This window comes from Triticum dicoccoides, chromosome 3B (genome assembly GCF_002162155.2).
Source record: "Triticum dicoccoides isolate Atlit2015 ecotype Zavitan chromosome 3B, WEW_v2.0, whole genome shotgun sequence".
In the NCBI taxonomy this organism is placed as follows: Eukaryota; Viridiplantae; Streptophyta; class Magnoliopsida; order Poales; family Poaceae; genus Triticum; species Triticum dicoccoides.
The window spans coordinates 756,186,485-756,204,623 of NC_041385.1; the positions used below are offsets into that span (position 1 = coordinate 756,186,485).

Below are 18,139 nucleotides of genomic sequence, written 5' to 3' on the forward strand. Positions count from 1 at the left end.
ATCGTAGGCTTGCTAGACGGTGATGGGTTGGATGAGATTTACCATGTAATCAAGTTAGTTTTGTTAGGGTTTGATCCCTAGTATCCACTATGTTCTGAGATTGATGTTGTTATCACTTTGCTATGCTTAATGCTTGTCACTAGGGCCCGAGTGCCATGATTTCAGATCTGAACCTATTATGTTTGCATGAATATATGTGAGTTCTTGATCCTATCTTGCAAGTCTATAGTCACCTATTATGAGTTATGATCTGACAACCCCGAAGTGACAATAATCGGGATACTTCTCGGTGATGACCGTAGTTTGAGGAGTTCATGTATTCACTTTGTGTTAATGCTTTGGTCCGGTACTCTATTAAAAGGAGGCCTTAATATCCCTTAGTTTCCACTAGGACCCAGCTGCCACGGGAGGGTAGAACAAAAGATGTCATGCAAGTTCTTTTCCATAAGCACGTATGACTATATTCGGAATACATGCCTACATTACATTGATGAACTGGAGCTAGTTCTGTGTCACCCTATGTTATAACTATTACACGAGGAATCACATCTGACATAATTATCCATCACTGATCCAATGCCTACAAGCTTTTCATATATTGTGCTTTGCTTAGTTACTTTACCGTTGCTGCTGTTACAATTACTACAAAACTGCTACTACTACTTTTATCACTGTTACCGTTACTATCATACTACTTTGCTACTAAATACTTTGCTGTAGATACTAAGTTATCCAGGTGTGGTTGAATTGACAACTCAATAACTAATACTTGAGAATATTCTTTGGCTCCCCTTGTGTCGAATCAATAAATTTGGGTTGAATACTGTACCCTCAAAAACTGTTGTGATCCCCTATACTTGTGGGTTATCAGAGCCTGTGAGCCAGTGATAATTAGACCCGTTATTTAGTATGAACAACTTGAAGTAGGGACAACTTGAATACTCCGTGTGTGTCTAGTCATCCACTCGACGAGCCAATGAAACGAATTGAGATGAAAGTGATCGAAAGTTATCTCCCATAGAAGGAGCTATGTTTGTGAAGGATCAAAGAGAGCGTTGAGGGTGCTAGCAACAACGTGTTTGTTTCAACACAAGAAGTGCCAATCCAAGCTTTAAGAACTCAATCGTCCGTCTGAACCATAATAGAAAAAGAAATCTAGCTACTCTCTTCTCTGTCTCCTTCAGAAAAAGAAAGCTAAGGCAATTGGTGCTGAATAAACAAAACCACACCAAACCAGTCAGGAGTTTTCAGAGATTATGCCCAGCGTCACATGACACCACTTCATTGTATGCAACACAAGGAACCGATCAAGAAAGACGAAGCAGACATGCACAAGTTCAAGAGCGAGGTCAGATAAGCATGTATCAAAATAGCAACATGATCAAGGCTGCAGTTGCTGCTGCGATGACTAACGTCACAAGGGAAATCTAGCAGGAACTGAAGGCCACCGATCCCAACTAATCGCGCAGCACAGATCTCGAAAGCTCCTCCATAGTCGACGTGGGCACTTCACTTGTCCTGGGGCGGCAGCAACACGGACATGCACAACTGATTTCAATTAGTACACACGAAGTATGATCAACGATTCTGCAAAGATATTAATTCCAGTGTAGTGTTCAAATGATCAAATGGATGAGATGATCAACGATTGCTTAGATTAAAAAACTAGAAGGTATAGTTACAACTTAACAGATCAGTGCACTCAGAGTTTGAGAAGACTATATATATAGCATCCGCAACACGAGGACACTCGATAATGTAATTAGTAGGCAGTTACAAGTTAATACAACAGATGCTGCGAGTAGAAGAATTGAATCAATAATCAGTTTTATCATAGAATCAACTTTGAATATGTATTCCTATAGCCCTATCAGCATATAACAAGAAATGAAGAGAACACCACAAGTGAAAATAAAAAAAAATCCGATTTGTTGTGGGCAGATGAACATGGATCATATGGTGCAGAAGTCGAAATGGCCAAGAGTCTCTGAATGGCATTAGTGGCCGCAGATTCACCGAATTACTAGACAAGCAGAAAAACATTTACCTGGAGACATTTTAGGCGTGGGAGGTGAGTCAAGTGTGAAATGCATATCAGGAAGCGACTTGAGCCCTGTTTCAAATGGGGGAAACAAATAAATGAAAAAAATAAAATTGGTACATTCAAAAGAACTGCCCAACTGATCAGTAATCATGACTAACCATAGCAAAAAAGCATAGTAATAATATCCCTAATATATAGTAGCATCTAGAGCTCGCTGGTAATCTGCATCTACCACCAACCATCACCAATGTAGCTTCACAAGGACTCACAAGAACAAGGATAGGAGCGCATGATCTTATTTTGTAACTTGTTCAGTGATCAAGAACACGTGCATAGGGAGCACAAGAATTCATTGAAGCATATACTCGCCATCAAGAAGGGACAAGTTTCTCCCCCCGGCCCTACTCCCCAACCAACCCACCGAACTAACTCCATACGTTCATCATCATACATTGCGTACCGTGCATTTGTCCTCTTCCTTCCATACTATGCACGAGGCCTTTGGCTACTCAATTTATTTTCTTTTGCTTCTTCTCTATTCTACATAGACCCGGCAATCTCCCTCCAACAAAAGAATACTTTTTGAGTACTCTAAATAAATATAGCCCATTGGGCCGGCTTTAGGATTATGCTTACTCCTACTATGGAGAAAACTAGAGGAGTCCTACTACCATTTCTTCGTATGAAGTACGTACTTGTTCTTCATCGTGCAAGATCTATAGGTTTTGGAAGCCATGCCCTTGTTGGTAAAGGAAGTAGCTTCCGCTTTTGAAGGTAGGTATTTCTAGAAGCAAGGAAAATAAAGAAGGAAGCAGGTACAGGTCTAGGGGTTGCCGAGGATACGGATAGTTGAAAAGTTAGGATTGCAAAACTCGAAAGACCCGGAAGCAAGGATAAGAAAACAAGGAAGTTGGTTCTCGGTTGGTTGGCAAGCAAAGGGGGGGAAGCTGGTTAAACAAGACTAGCGATAGCTAGCAGGTATTTTCTAAAGGTTCAAAAAGAAGGTATTTCAAAAGGGCTTTGGCAAAGGAGGTTCACCTTGCCTGCTTTCCTTGTCCTCCGTTCATCGATATCCTATACTGGATACCTTTGCCTTTTCCGAGTGGAGGCAGTAGGCTATTCTCGTTCTTACCTTTATATGCCGAAACATGCCATTGCGTAGGCTCGTAGGCATAATTCGTATTCGTATTTGTTATTGGCGTACGTAATTTTCTTACTACGTCTATCGCTCATAGGAATATCTCTAAATAGGAATCGTAGTCCTCGTATGTACATATTTTGTATTCTGATAAAGCACCTATGCCACTAGAAATAGTAGTGCCTTAAAGAAGGCATTCCAGGTTATATTTCCCTTGGTTTGTATCAGAGTTGACCACTGATAATAGGAAAAATGAAACATTTGGTGTGTTTTAATTCATTCTCAATCTTGTTTCCCCTTGCGCTCCGAGGGAAGGGGAAATCACTGATTCATTTGGAGTTGTTTTCTAACTGACTCATTGACATGAGAGATTGGATGCGATGCGCCAGTCAGTCGTACTACAGCGGACAAAGGTCACCGCAAAACGACCATTCAACAATGGAACCTGGCACTACTATTTGCCCTAAGGGCCGACCCACCTTTTCAGAGAAACAGACACATGACATCACTATATTACGCATTTTCGAGATAAGAAAGTGGAGAATGCACTCTTCCCCTTTTTTACATTTGAAACTCATGTTCATGGTCTGTTTTATTCCCAATTGTTGCCCGTGTGAAAAGAAAGAAGAGAAATTGGGCCATGTTTCCCGAGAGAGACTGCCTTCTCTCAGGCCAGCAGTCTTATACTTATAGTCGACTACTCTATGACGATATTACCTCTTTCCTGGGCTCTGCTTGCTTGTCTACGCTCTGACCAATTCATTCTAAATCGGAAAAAATGATGTTTCCTTGAAAAAGTCTAATAAATAGTAGTAGTAGTCAAAAAGTGGATTTTTTCCATATATTTTGATTTATAGGGATCCATATCTTTATCTCTATCCACAGAGATACCTATCTATATAGAGAGAGATTTTTCTCAAAATTGATCTAGACTATCCTCTATCCGGATAGATATGTCCCTATGAGCGACTAGGACGGTCTTTTTTATATGTTTTGGCCATGTCCATTTCCGCTCCGAAGAGGAAGGTTTGGATCTTTCAATCTTATGTCGTGAGGGATGTAACCTATGTTAGGTCCATAAGATAACACAGCTTTTAGTGTTCCATGATTCACCTCCGAATAATGAGTAGGTAGTTCGATCCTTTTGATTCCTATCTTCCTAGTAAACGGGGATCCGGAGCAATAGGTTGAATTACTATATAAATAAGACTTTTCTAAAAAGTACGTATTGTTCAAGTAGGAAGATTTTGGTTTTTATCCTTCCCTCTTTTCAATAAGAAGAAGTATTTGAAATGAAACAAATTCATCTTCATTCTGTTGTGCTCAGCAAAGCAACTGCCTAAGCATACTTTTGCAGAGCCAAACTTCTTTGTTCTTTCAAAGTCTTCTTCTTGCATATAAGAACGCAACTTTTGCAATTCCTTGGATTTGAGTAGTAAGCGGCATCCCCTCTGAGTTGTGAGTAAGCGGAACCATTCCTTTTTTGTTCTTCTCCAGATTCTGGCCGGTAGGAATTTTCCTCTCTTTTTCCAACTGATATGGCCAATAGGAATTTGCCTATGATTTTTCCAACTGATATGTCAAATATAGAAAGATCTACTTATTTCAAAACCGCGGGTTCTTGCATCATTTTCTTTAAAAGATATTAGATCACCGTGGGGAACTTTCAAATGAGTAATGGTTACCAGTCCATTATTCAAACAAACCCTTCGATGACTTATCTCCTCTTATTCCTCAATCTTCAGATAATACGGCGTTGGATTAGAGAAAATTCTCTGTTCCGAACATTTCCTGGAAGTACACGACACGTTTTAAATCTTAATGCTGGCATGGCATATTTCGTTGAATCAGTCTTTTTCACCACATCGCGTATAAAGGGAATCGAATCCAACTCTTCAACGAACCCCCCACGAATGGCCCTCCCTTATTTCAATGAACTATGAGAATTCCTATTTTTTGTTTTTTCTTTTCAGTTCTCACAAGTCCTTGATATCACTACTAAGGAAAAGCCTATACACAGAATCTTACCAGTAGCGCTTGTTAAAATGAGACGCTACTGCTACTTAGCACTAGCGCGTCGGCTAAAACGGCGCTACTGTTACCCGCTTAGCAGTAGCGCGGCAGCAGCAGAACGCGCTACTACTATAATTGCCACACTGTTCCCGACGTGCTAGGTATAGTAGTAGCGCCCTTCTAGAAACAGCGCACCTACTATGGATTTTAGCAGCAGCGCGTTTTGCCTCCCCACGCTATTGTTAAACCTATTTTCACCTAACCCCCCGCGGGCCTGATTCCCTCTCCTCTGCTTCCTCCCCCAATTCCCCACTCTCTCTTCTCCCCCTCGTCGCCTCCGCCTCGCCGCCATCTCCCTCGACCCCGCCTTGCTGCCGTCTCCCCCGACCCCGCCTCGCCGTCGTCTCTCCTGACCCCGCATCGCCGCCGTCTCCCTCGACCCGCCTCGCCGCTGTCTCCCCCGACCCCGCCTCGCCACCGTCTCCCTCGACCCGCCTCGCTGCCGTCTCCTCCGACCCCGCCTCGCCGCGCCTCGGTAAGCACTTTCCCGATCTCTCTTGTTTGCTTAGTATAAACCCTGGCTATTTAGTGCTAGTTACTATGAACCCTAGGCTATTTTTAGTGCTAGTTAGTTAATTGCAATTAGTATTAACACTATTTAATTAGGTACTACAAACCATAGTTAAAAATGGATACTTATATGGTAATTAGGGCAGTAGTTCCTAGGTACTAATTACTCCCTCCGTTCTGATTTACTCGTCATGGTTTTATTTCAAATTTGAACTAAAACCACGACAAGTAAATCGGAACGGAGGGAGTAGTTAGTAAGAACTAGGTACTAATTAGGTACTAGTTTATTTTTATTTATAGTAAGTTCATTTTTAGTAAGAACTAATAGATTTAATAGAACTAGTTAGTAAGAACTTGTTGCTATTTTTTTAGTTAAAGCAATTTTTTCTGCATCGACATGGACGATGCCTCTCCCGCATCCTCGTCGTCGAGTCGGCGGAGGATGACACCTGCTTGACCAGACGGGCCATGTCCGGGACTGGGCTCCGCTGGGGTGGTACTGGGAGGCGCTACCTACCGGGGGGCGCAGGTTGGTGAGGAGCCAGCCTGTCGTTGACCCGAACCTTCTTTGGTGGCGGTCGCGTGGGCCAGTGACGGTCCAGAGGCTCAAGGACCCCGCGGAGGTGGTGCGTCACCGTGTCAGTGAGGAGGACGCGCATGTCCGTCGCTACTTATTTGCGTTGGAGCACAGGTTCTCCAATACCTGGCAGGTTCTCCATGGATCTCACTGGAGCTATGATCCCGTGATGGTTCCTTCTCTGTGGGTGTCCACCACCCGCGTCGATACCCGTCGTGTGCTAGGGTTTTAGTTGTATTACTGATGTTATATGTATGACACTATTCGGGATGTATTAGTGATAATATTCGACGATGTACGGACGCATGAGATGATTTACTTTTGCTTATTGAATGCATGCTAATTTGAGTCCTATAAGATATTTTGAAATGTATATCTTGTGTTGCTCAAATAGGATATGTGCTTGCCCAAGTGGCCGGTCATGTTTGCAGGTTACACCTCCGAGTGGCCTATGTTTTGCCGGAGTGTCGATTCATTTCCGTTCCGGCAAATTTCAGGCGCTCGATATGTCCTATTTTAGCAAAGGTCATGCCGGACTTTTCCGTGAATTTTTGCATGACTTGTAGGAAATATCGAGTGCCCCAGATTTGTGTGTTGAGTATACTGGTTGTTCTCTTCGATTGATTTTCAATTAATGTTTCAACTATGAACATAGGAAATGTCTGACGACAAAAAGGATTTTGGTACTTGCAAATACTGCGAAGACGAGCGCGGCCTGTGCGACGGAATCTTCCTAGATGATGATAGGCACTTCAGCATCAAGCTGGACGAGAACTTCGAAGTGGATACAGTAAGTCACAATGACATGTTTTTTCGTAATTAAGCATGACATATGCTTCATTTGCTTGAACTTATAATTTATTTATTTTTACTATTCTACTAGCTTATCCCCTGCCATGCAAGATTTTTTGTATTGGATAAGATAGGTTTCAATCGTGCTATGGAGGTAAAGAAAGTTTACTTAAAGACCGAGCATGGTTATATTTTCAACGTAAAATTATACAATTCTGATGACTACACCTATTTTGGATGCAAAACATGGCGAGCACTATGCAAGACTTATGCATTTGAGCCTGATATGGTTATCACCTTTGATATTCGTCCGGAAGATGATATTGAAGGTAATAACGACATCTGGGTCGATGTGCAGACGCCTCCAGTTATACCATTATGTAAGTTTCTCAACCATATTTATGTCTTTGATATTGTTTATTCAAAAATAGTTGACAACTAATTTGTATTGTCAGCTTATTTCGGTGCAAGCAAACATGTCCAGCACTTGGTAGACAGGACCGTATACTGTGCCGGGGCTGACCTGAACTGCGAGGAGCTCAGTCATTATGTTTCATGGCTTGCAGATCTTGATACTGTCAAGACAAATTTTCTTCCTGCATTTAGAAATGTTAGTACTGAAAACGTGCGACCAATAGTGTTCGTAATGAAGTACGGTCACATCTATTTAGGAAGGATGGTAAGATTTTTACTATTTGTCCTCAGTGCATCTTTTCCATACATTATTTTTGAAGCTAAACTTCATTGCTAAGTATGTTACCACACGATGTTCTTCAACAGTGACTCCCGATGAATGTTGTGCCTTATGGGATCGAGACTAAAGGTACCATGAGTATTATTAGCTTACGGCCAAGATATCCTACAGATTACTCTAGTGCATTCAAGATTAGCGACGGATGCTTAATAGTGCAAGACTAGACCAAATATGTGATGGGGGAGTGCAGACAAGTACTAGGGGGCAGCAAGCAGAAGCACAGCCCACGATTAGGAGACAGGTTCATCTGCATGCTCCAACTTGATCAACGAGGAGAGCTACACATGTTTTATGTTATTTTACCTGAGAGAGAGCAGCAGGAGTGATTAGCTAGCTAGAAATGAGTTTGAACATGATGATGTGCTACACTATTACTATGATGATAAAATAGCTAGTGTTGGTGGTAATGACTATTTAATGACTATGATGATTATTATTAGCTAGTGTTAGTGGTGATTAAATAAATACTGTTGGTGGTAATGACTATATGATGATTAAATAGCTTGTGCTGGCGGATTAGATTCAAGTGGAGGCAACATGTGGTGCACATCGAAAGTACTACTAGTCCAAACTAGATCAAGTTTGGATTAGTAGTATACTTTTGACATGCACCACATATTGCCTCCACTTGAACCTAATCCACCTTCATTTGACACACTGTTATGGACATAATGATGTAAACCTCATAACTGGTATTGTACCAATATTTGTACGATGGCGCATAAATACACTAAGAAATACTAGTAGGGATGGAGAGAAAACACGTTGCCACTAGTTACATTAGCAGTAGCGTGGGAGTGAACAAACGTTGCAGCTATTTGTCCTAGCAGTAGTGCGTGCGGGCATGTGTTACTTCTAAGCAATAGCTGTAGTGCCTTATTAGTAGCGCGCCTACCCGCGCTACTAGTGAGCACAAAACCAGCGCTACTGCTAGGGTTTTCCCTAGTAGTGTATACTAGCAGAAACTCAATACTTGACCGACTGCGTCACAGTACTCAGGTAAAGTGGCAGTGGTTGAAAGCGAGTGGAAACGTCAGTGTTTTCTATGCATTACGATAGTAGTGGTGAAAGAAAATCCAATTCAAATATCTCAACGTAAAAGGAAAATCGTTTCACTTTGAAAGGAAAGCTAGCTATATGAGATCGAAATCACTCTATCTACGATATTCATTGCACCATGATTGAAGGACAATGAGGGGCAGGTTATATTCCCTTTCTTCTGGTCGATTGAGGAATTGTTGATAATGACACCATGTCTGTGGCATCTACTGCTATTGCAAGGCCCGAAGCACGTGGGAGAATGTTAGTTTTCTGGATCGGATTAGCAAAATCAAGCAAGCATGTGATGTGCCGGGAAGCCTAAAAGAAGCTTTTGGGAGGCAGTGTGGTGATGCATGTTTGGCGCGTGGGAATTAACTAATCTAATGATATATTGGTAACTGCCTGTGGGTCTGCACACCACTCCTTATGTTCATCTAAAAAGCCTTCCGGGTCGAATTTGTTAATAAATGATCAAAGATTAGAATGCCAATGTGTTAGAATGTCAAAGGGAGCTTTCACAAAGCCAAGTCACAAATACAATGAAGAAGTGCTACTGCCAACATATGCAACCACGGATCCCGGTTTAGAAGATTCTGAGAAAGGTGAGTTAGTTATCACATGAGAGCCATAAGAGCTCTCCAGGAGAGTGATCGCCTGGTGTGACTGATCCAATTTATAGTCGCATTCAAGGCTCCACGTGGGTGGTAAATTCCAAATAATATTTGGATATCTCGAAGAGAACCCCAATAGAACCATTTAGATACTTCGATGAGAACCAATAGAACCATAATGGTGAGCGGCTACGCGTCGACGCCAGGTCAATTTATAGTTCTAGTCTACTGGCCCTAATTCATAGTCGCATGTATTACACTTTTACAAGACGAAAGCGATAGTGGTTAGAACGCGCTAGACTTGCTGATGCTATAGATTTGCTCCATCTAGAGTCACCCAAAAGGACTTTATCTTTTGAATGATTGGTTTTATCCTCGAAGTATTTCTAGCCCGCCCGTGCCAAACTAGTCTTCTTTCAAAGATATGGATCCAACAAAAGTGTATGCCCAATTAACAATTAACCACAAATAAGGGTTTTAGGAGAGTCATTATCTCCCTATAGGCACACCGGTGGAAGAAACTCCTAAAGCAGGGAAGCACGATCTTGTTGCTTCTTCTGTTCTTGTGGATCCACGCCTGTGGTTAGCGAGGCTACAGAACACAATAACATAGCATTGATAACCAGAGAGATCTGCGGGCCTATTACCAGTTTTGGCATGTTAGTAGTTTTGGTCATAATGTTAGCCATTTTAGGCCTATCAAATTCAATGAACATGTTTTGCATGGAGTCGATAAAGACAGTGATATGATTGCCGCATAATAATAATGAGTCAGTACCAAAGAGTACGAGGATAGCCCAAGCCTTCCACAAGTTCCTCACTAAACAGTGTCTCATCTATGCTTCATTTTATATGTTTTTATAAATAAAAAGGCCACGATAGACCATCTGATGCTAGCTCTTGAAATCATTGCCCAGAGAGGGAAATGGATACAACAAGTCTCCCCTCATCTACCAGAACGTTTTGGAGTTATCTTCGCTCCCACGTATGGCTAGACAACTGAAAAACAGCCTAGCAAAGATGACTTCTCTTGGGCAACGCAAGGACAAGTAGCTCTGGTTACGAAACACAACACAAGTTGGCATAACCCAAGTCAATATGATTACTCGATCATCTAGGGCTTGCCTGTGTCAGCTTCTTTCTTTGGATCAATGAGGAGTTTGGCACCCTTGATCTGATCGATATGAATGAAAGATACATCCATCTTTTCTTCTCCTTCGAAGGTTAGGTATCCGCTTGTTTGTTCAGCGCCACATAAATACTGACTTTAAAAGGGGTGACTCCTGCCTGTGCTTAAGTTGTTTCAAGCTTGTAAAGACTCGCGATCGGAAGATTGACCTGGTTTTCTTTCAGCTGAAACTCTACCTAATGGTTCAGATTCCCGGGGTACATGGTTCCATGGCCGCTTAGCTTAGACACCCTTGTTAGAGACATGAATGCGGGGTTCGGTTTCCAATTGATTTGTATTCACCAGGACCTCCCCTTATTGGATTTTCTCCACTTTTCTAGTTGATGTGAAAAGAATGTTGAGCAAATGAGTTTAAGGGGTGGTTTTCTGTTTACTTTGAATCAGCCTACGACGTCTCTCTTCCAGAACCTCACAATCATTAGTGTCTGAAGTTTCATGATGAATATTGGTTTCACATTTTATTGCTTACCTGAGTAAATATCAATTTGGAACTCGAATTTGTTTTTGAGTTATGATGAGGAGTGAGCTAGATTCGCATTGTTGAAGAAAGCGAAGAAAAAGGATGTTGTTATGGCTTGCTTGTGGCTCTTTCTTCTATTGGCTAGTCTCAGGCATGATAGTTTCAATTTCTTTTGGAAAGCAAGTGCGGCTCAGTCATAAGTGTTAGTAATAGCATGAAGTAAGTTGTCGGTAGCCGGCATTAGGTAAAAGGAAAAGATTCTCAAAAGCATCCAAAAATATCATAGAATGGTGATCGAGATCACCTTCATGGGAATCATCCTTTGCAAATTGGGGGAAGGAAACCAATCAAGTCACCAAGAAGTTCCCGAAACTTGGTTTAGTATTAAGGTTCTTCTCTCCCAGCGTTTAGTATTCAAGTTCTTCTCTTCCAGCCTCGTTGCCCCTCTCTCATAAGTCAAGTTTTCAAAACGAAAAGCAAATGAAAAATCTGGTTCGATGGCTCTTCTCCACTACCCGCTTTACTACTTTCTATTTTTTCTTATGTATTAAGTTTCCCTTAATATATAATTTGATATTACTTTCAGTTTGTATATTTTTATTCCTTTGTCGTTTTATATTATGCCTAATACCAATTTTCAATCTTTTTAGTTCGTGCTTCTCGGCTCCTCCTTTCTGATCACTCTCCAGCCGGAGATTCAAGACCCCTAGGCTCTAGCTCATTTAGCAGGGCTAAACTTCTATCTGAGTCTTTACGAGCAGGATCCGAGATGGGTTACATTCATTCAGAACGAGCTTAATCACAATACCCCCCAGAAGACATACCTGGGCGGCTTAAGCTCTTCCTAATGGAAGAAAAGCTCTCTTCTATGCGACAAGATGTCATTCAGGAATTTGTGGCGCTTTATCAAAGAGTAGCGCCTTATCTACTGATCGAGCCCTACTTGGTCGATGAAGTGCTTCGTTCCTATCTGGACCATATTCACGCAACTTATTCTTTCACTGTTCTCTAAGCGTCTTATCAAGATCTGCGGGAGAATGAGGGAGGATCCGTTTTCTTTTGAAATGTTGTTTCCCACAACCGGGATCTCCTTGAGGCGGAAAGCTCCGCAAGGAGGTGCCTGGAAGTGGAACAGAGGATCCGGTGGGAAGAAATCCCCAAGAGCAAGGCAAGTCTTGAAAGAGCTAAGCACGAGCATGCTCTCGACTTGTTTAAGTCGGAGAATCTTAGAAGGGAATTAGAAAAAAAAGCAGGGTAGCTCAGTAATTCTGATTCTTTTCTCTTCCAGCCCCCTGGCCCCTCTTTCTTTTCTCTTCCAGCCCCCGGGCGGGCCCCTCTTTCTTTTCTCTTCCAGCCCCCCGGTCCCTCTTCGATAAGGAAAGTTTTCATTTCTAAAATTAAAAATGACAAATATGGTTCAATGGCTCTTCTCTACTAACCACAAGGATATTGAGACTCTCTATTTCATCTTCGATGCCATTGCAGGAGTGATGGGCACATGCTTCTCTGTACTGATTCGTATGGAATTAGCTCGACCCGGCGATCAAATTCTTGGTGGGAATCATCAACTTTATAATGTTTTAATAACAGCTCACGCTTTTTAATGATCTTTTTTATGGTTATGCCGGCGATGATAGGTGGATTTGGTAATTGGTTTGTTCCGATTTTGATAGGTGCACCTGACATGGTATTTCCACGATTAAATAATATATCATTCTGGTTGTTGCCACCAAGTCTCTTGCTCCTATTAAGCTCAGCCTTAGTAGAAGTGGGCAGCGGCACTGGGTGGACAGTCTATCCGCGCTTAAGTGGTATTACTAGCCATTCTGGAGGAGCAGTTGATTTAGCAATTTTTAGTCTTCATCTATCATGTATTTCATCAATTTTAGGTTCTATCAATTTTATAACAACTATCTTCAACATGCATGGACCTGGAATGACTATGCATAGATTACCACTTTTTGTGTGGTCCGTTCTAGTGACATCATTCCTACTTTTATTATCACTTCCGGTACTGGCGGAGGGCAATTACAATGTTATTAACCGATCGAAACTTTAATACAACCTTTTTTGATCCTGCGGGAGGGGGAGACCCAATATTATACCAGCATCTCTTTTGGTTCTTTGGTCATCCAGAGGTGTATATTCTCATTCTGCCTGGATTTGGTATTATTAGTCATATCGTATCGACCTTTTCAAGAAAACTGGTCTTCGGGTATCTAGCATGGTTTATGCCATGATAAGTATAGGTGTTCTTGGATTGCTAGTTTGGGCTCATCATATGTTTACTGTGGGCTTAGACGTTGATACGCGTGTCTACTTCACCGCAGCTACCATGATCATAGTTGTGCCCACAGGAATCAAAATCTTTAGTTGGATCGCTACCATGTGGGGAGGTTCGATACAATACAAAACACCCATGTTATTTGCTGTAGGGTTCATCTTTTTGTCCACCATAGGAGGGCTCACTGGAATAGTTCTAGCAAACTCTGGGCTAGACATTGCTCTACATGATACTTATTATGTGGTTGCACATTTCCATTATGTACTTTCTATGGGAGCCGTCTTTGCTTTATTTGCTGGATTTTACTATTGGGTGGGGAAAATCTTTGGTCTGACATATCCTGAAACTTTAGGCCAAATCCATTTTTGGATCACTTTTTTCGGGCTTAATCTGGCCTTCTTTCCCATGCATTTCTTAGGGCTTTCGGGTATGCCACGCCGCATTCCAGATTATCCAGATGCTTATGCCGGATGGAATGCTCTGAGCAGTTTCGGTTCTTATATATCCTAAGTTGGGATTCGTCGTTTCTTTGTAGTTGTCGTAATCACTTCAAGCAGTGGAAACAATTCTCTGTGAAGTCCAATGACGGCCAATCTATCTCGTAGAGCACATGCCTCTCGTCTCTCCACTTTCGTAACAATTGTATGTATAAAACATGTCCGTATTGCCGTCTTCCTCTATCACTTGCTCCATTTTCTTGCCGTCGTTTTGGAGCGGAAAGAAGAAGAGAGCAAGCTAGAATTCAGAGGAGGAAGCGAGCGAGGCTGAGATTTAGGTTCAGATTTATTGCTTACGAACCTAATGTTCGGTAGTTATCAAGTTCCGTTTCTAATATATTGGCCCTTTTTATATACATTGATAATTATATAATACTCAGAAATAGTATCTAGCCTTTCTATTGTTTTTCTCTCTAAAATGATGATTGGGCTATATAACGTGCGGCTGCAGTGCATGAAAGTGTAAAAACCGCCGTGATGTTGCACAATGTGTTTGGTACCGAAAGTAAGTGGTACAAATATATGTTCGCGTTTAGACGCCAAAACATAGCTCATGTTATAGAATGATAAAAGATACTGACAAAATAAGAAAGCAGGCTGGCACCAGGCTTTCTCTTCCGGTCAATCCAACATAATCAGCAATGATTCATCCATAAATATATAACTAAAGCATGCGCTCATGTTTCCCATCTTATTGTACCTCATGGCTTCTAGCTGATAGGTGAAATAGGTATGACGGCCAATCTAACTCGTAAAGCACATGACTCTGGTCTCTCCACTTTTCGTAACCAACGTATGAATAAAACATGCTCATATTGCCGTCTTCCTCTATCACATGCTCCATTTTCTTGCTCACGAGGTTAAGAGCGAATATGCTAGGACACTCTTTTTGCAGCATGAATATCACACATGAGCTCTCTGCGAAGTACAAGATCTCAATTCCCTTGACCTCTAGGGGCATCAACTCGGAGTGCACCCATCCTTCCTTACCCTCCCAACTATGATCATTGTCTTGTTCTCGCTTGGTCCAAAGTTCAAGGATATCTTTGTCTCTGACATTAACAAATGAGAGCTTTCCTTCCCCAAGGATGCATGGGAACGGTGGTGACAAGCCACGTTTGACTTGAATAGGGATCTTGGTTAAGGAGACATGTGTTGCATCAGCGCTTATGTTGAGGGTGCAGAAGTTGGTATTGCCTCTGTACAACCAGTGCACGATGTCACTGTTCACCATGCCAGCGCGTGGCCCACACCTGGTGAGGCCGAAAGTTTGGAAGCACTTGATAGGTGCACTCCAACTATCCATGGCGGAGGAGTAGGAGAAGACGTACACAAGTTTGTCATCATAGCATTCAATGGTGAAGTGCACTTGGAAGGTTGGCTGCACGTGGTTTGATGCCGTGACAATGGCATAGCCGGTCATATAATACCCGACGTTGATGGGGTCCAGATCCTGCGGAGGCGGTGCGAGAAGACGTGTGCTCCGCTCGCCGATGAGGGGATGGCACACAGCTAGATGGAGCTTCTGCCAGTCATGGGTCAAGCGTTCCACTAGGAGAAGGCCGCGATGCGCCGCCAGGGGCCGCGCGTAGTTGAAGATTCCGTTCTTGTTGGGGATGAACTTGGTGAAGGTGAGACGCTCGCCACGGGTTTGCTCCGTAGAAAGCTTGAAGAATCGCGGTGGCAAGTGGGATTTCCTTCTCTTGCCCAGTTTCGGTATTTTAATGGGTGTCGCTTCCGGTATGTAGAAGGCACCAAGGAGGAAGGAGGACCTGTGGCACGCGTTCTCCGACGAGATGCCGACGCGCCGGAGGAAGGCCGGGCAGCTGATGAGGCGGAACCACCGTGTGCATGTCCCCGCGCAGCGGACGAGGTCGAGAACGCCCCACGCCACGCGTGCGAAGATCTCGCGCATGAGATCGTCCGAGAGCACGCCGGCGGCGTCCACCGCTCGTCTCTTGCTCTTGGCCATGGATCTTCACCACGGTGGCTAGGTCTCGATGGATCTGTGACTAGACGCGATCTCTATTTATCAAGCAGACGTGCAGAGGCCGGCGCGGGACATTGCGCCGGTAGTAGAGCCCAATAAGCTATTCTGCAGATTATTATAAGCAAGTAGAACAACAAATTTGGTATACGTCTATGCTTGCCTTGTTGTTTCCCTAAAAAAAAGGACTCATACTTGCCTTGTGGGAGTCGGACGGAGCACTCGCCCACGTAGTTACCCAAGCTAGATTTTTTTATTTTTTATTTTTTTTCGGGAGATCCAAGCTAGATTGATGCCTCAAAAAAAATCCAAGCTAGATTGTGCGGCGACTATCAAACATCTCACGTAGCGACTGAAACACGTTCACGTTTAAGTCGTACGAGATGGATGTTTATACCATCACTAAATTTGAATCATTACCGATATATGAAATCTAACATATTGTTGCTTATTGTTACCTTTATATAAAATCTCATATTATTGATTCAAATTGTTATCGCCTTTCCTACATAAATGCTACTCAGAAAATGAACAATAAATTCTTGTGGCAATGCGTAGGGTATCATCTAGTTAAAACCATGATTGGCTATCAAAGTGTGTGAAAGAAGTGGCATGTTGTTACACAATTTGTTCGTTGATTACCGAAAGTTGGTGATAGAAAAACTGTCATTTGTGTTATAGTAGCTCACCATTATTGAATGGCAAAAAGTATTGACAAAATAACAAAACTACCATGAAATAGTTTTACACTATATTTTGTTTTCTGATAGAACACCATCAACAACCATTTATTCATTAATACGCAATAATATCATGTGTTCAACTCTCTCATCCTATTTCTATTGCATGTCTTAGCTTCCAGCTGAGAGGTGAAATAGGTATGACGGCCAATCAATCTCGTAGAGCACATGATTCTTGCATCTCCACATTTCAACACCGTTATATGAATGGAACATGGCCATATTACGGTTTTCCCTTTTCACCGGCTGTATTTTCTTGCTCACGAGGTCAAGACTGAATATGGTAGGACACTCTTTCTGCATCATGAGTATCACACATGACCTCTCTGCGAAGGACAAGATTTCAATTCCCTTGATCTCTAGGGGCATCAACTCGGACTGTACCCATCCTTCCTTTCCCTCAGCGCTATGATCATTGTCTTGTTCTCGCTCTGTCCAAAGTTCTAGGACATCTTCGGCGCTTGTATTAAGAAATGAGAGCTTTCCTTCCCCGACGACGCACGGGAACGGTGACAAGCCACTTTTCATCAATTGGATAGGGATCTCGGTTAAGGAGACGTGTGTTGCGTCAGCGGACATGTTGAGGGTGTAGAAGTTTGTATTATTTGTGTACAAGGAATGCACGATGCCGCCGCTGACCACACCAGCTAGCGGCCCAGACCTAGTGAGGCCGAAAGTTTGGGAGCACTTGATAGGTGCACTCCAACTATCCATGGCGGAGGAGTAAGAGAAGGCGTACGTCCGTTTTTTCTCAAAGCATATAGTGGTGAAAAGCACCTGGAACAGTGGCTGCCTGCGGTGGTCCAGATCACCAGTGGCTGCCTGCGGTGGTCCAGATCACCGGTGGCGTGGTGGTCTGTCGCCGTAATAAGGGCATAGCCGGTCATATCATACCAAACGCCTATGGTGTCCGAATCCTGCGGAGGCGGTGGGAGGAGAGGCGTGCTCCGAGCTCCCAACAAAGGGTGGCACACGGCCAGATGGATCTTCTCCCAGCCATGGGGCATGCGGCGACGCACGAGGAAAAGGCTGCGACGCGACACCAGGGACGTCGCATAGTTGAAGGTTCCATCATTGTTATGGATGAACGAGGTGAAGGTGAGACGCTTGCCACCAGTGGCGGAGCCACCCTGGGATTTTGGGCTAGCCTTTATACTTATGCATTAGAGATGGGACACAGAGAAGAAAGAAGCCCAGTAAGGCTTGGCCGATTGAACAGATCGAGAGCAGCCGCCGTGCTCTGCTTCTCGTCTACATCGCGTCCTTGCGACGGCCTCCCTCGCGGTCACTGCTCCTCCTCCCGTCCTTGCTCCTGGCTCCTGCGGTCCTGCATCTCTGGATCTCCGTCCATCCAACCCGGCGCCTGGCATGCATCCGTGCATTTCGGCCCTGCCCCGGCCAGTCGGCCGCCCACCGCCCACCGCCCCTACAAGGCTGCAAGC

General features: G+C 43.2%; 2 pseudogenes; one reads left to right on the top strand and one right to left on the bottom strand.

Annotated features, from left to right (window-relative positions):
* Positions 1–4,166: 4,166 nt before the first annotated feature.
* Positions 4,167–10,744, bottom strand: LOC119279923 (annotated as a pseudogene).
* Positions 10,745–11,669: 925 nt separating this feature from the next.
* Positions 11,670–12,447, top strand: LOC119282053 (annotated as a pseudogene).
* The last annotated feature ends 5,692 nt before the right edge of the window (positions 12,448–18,139 follow it).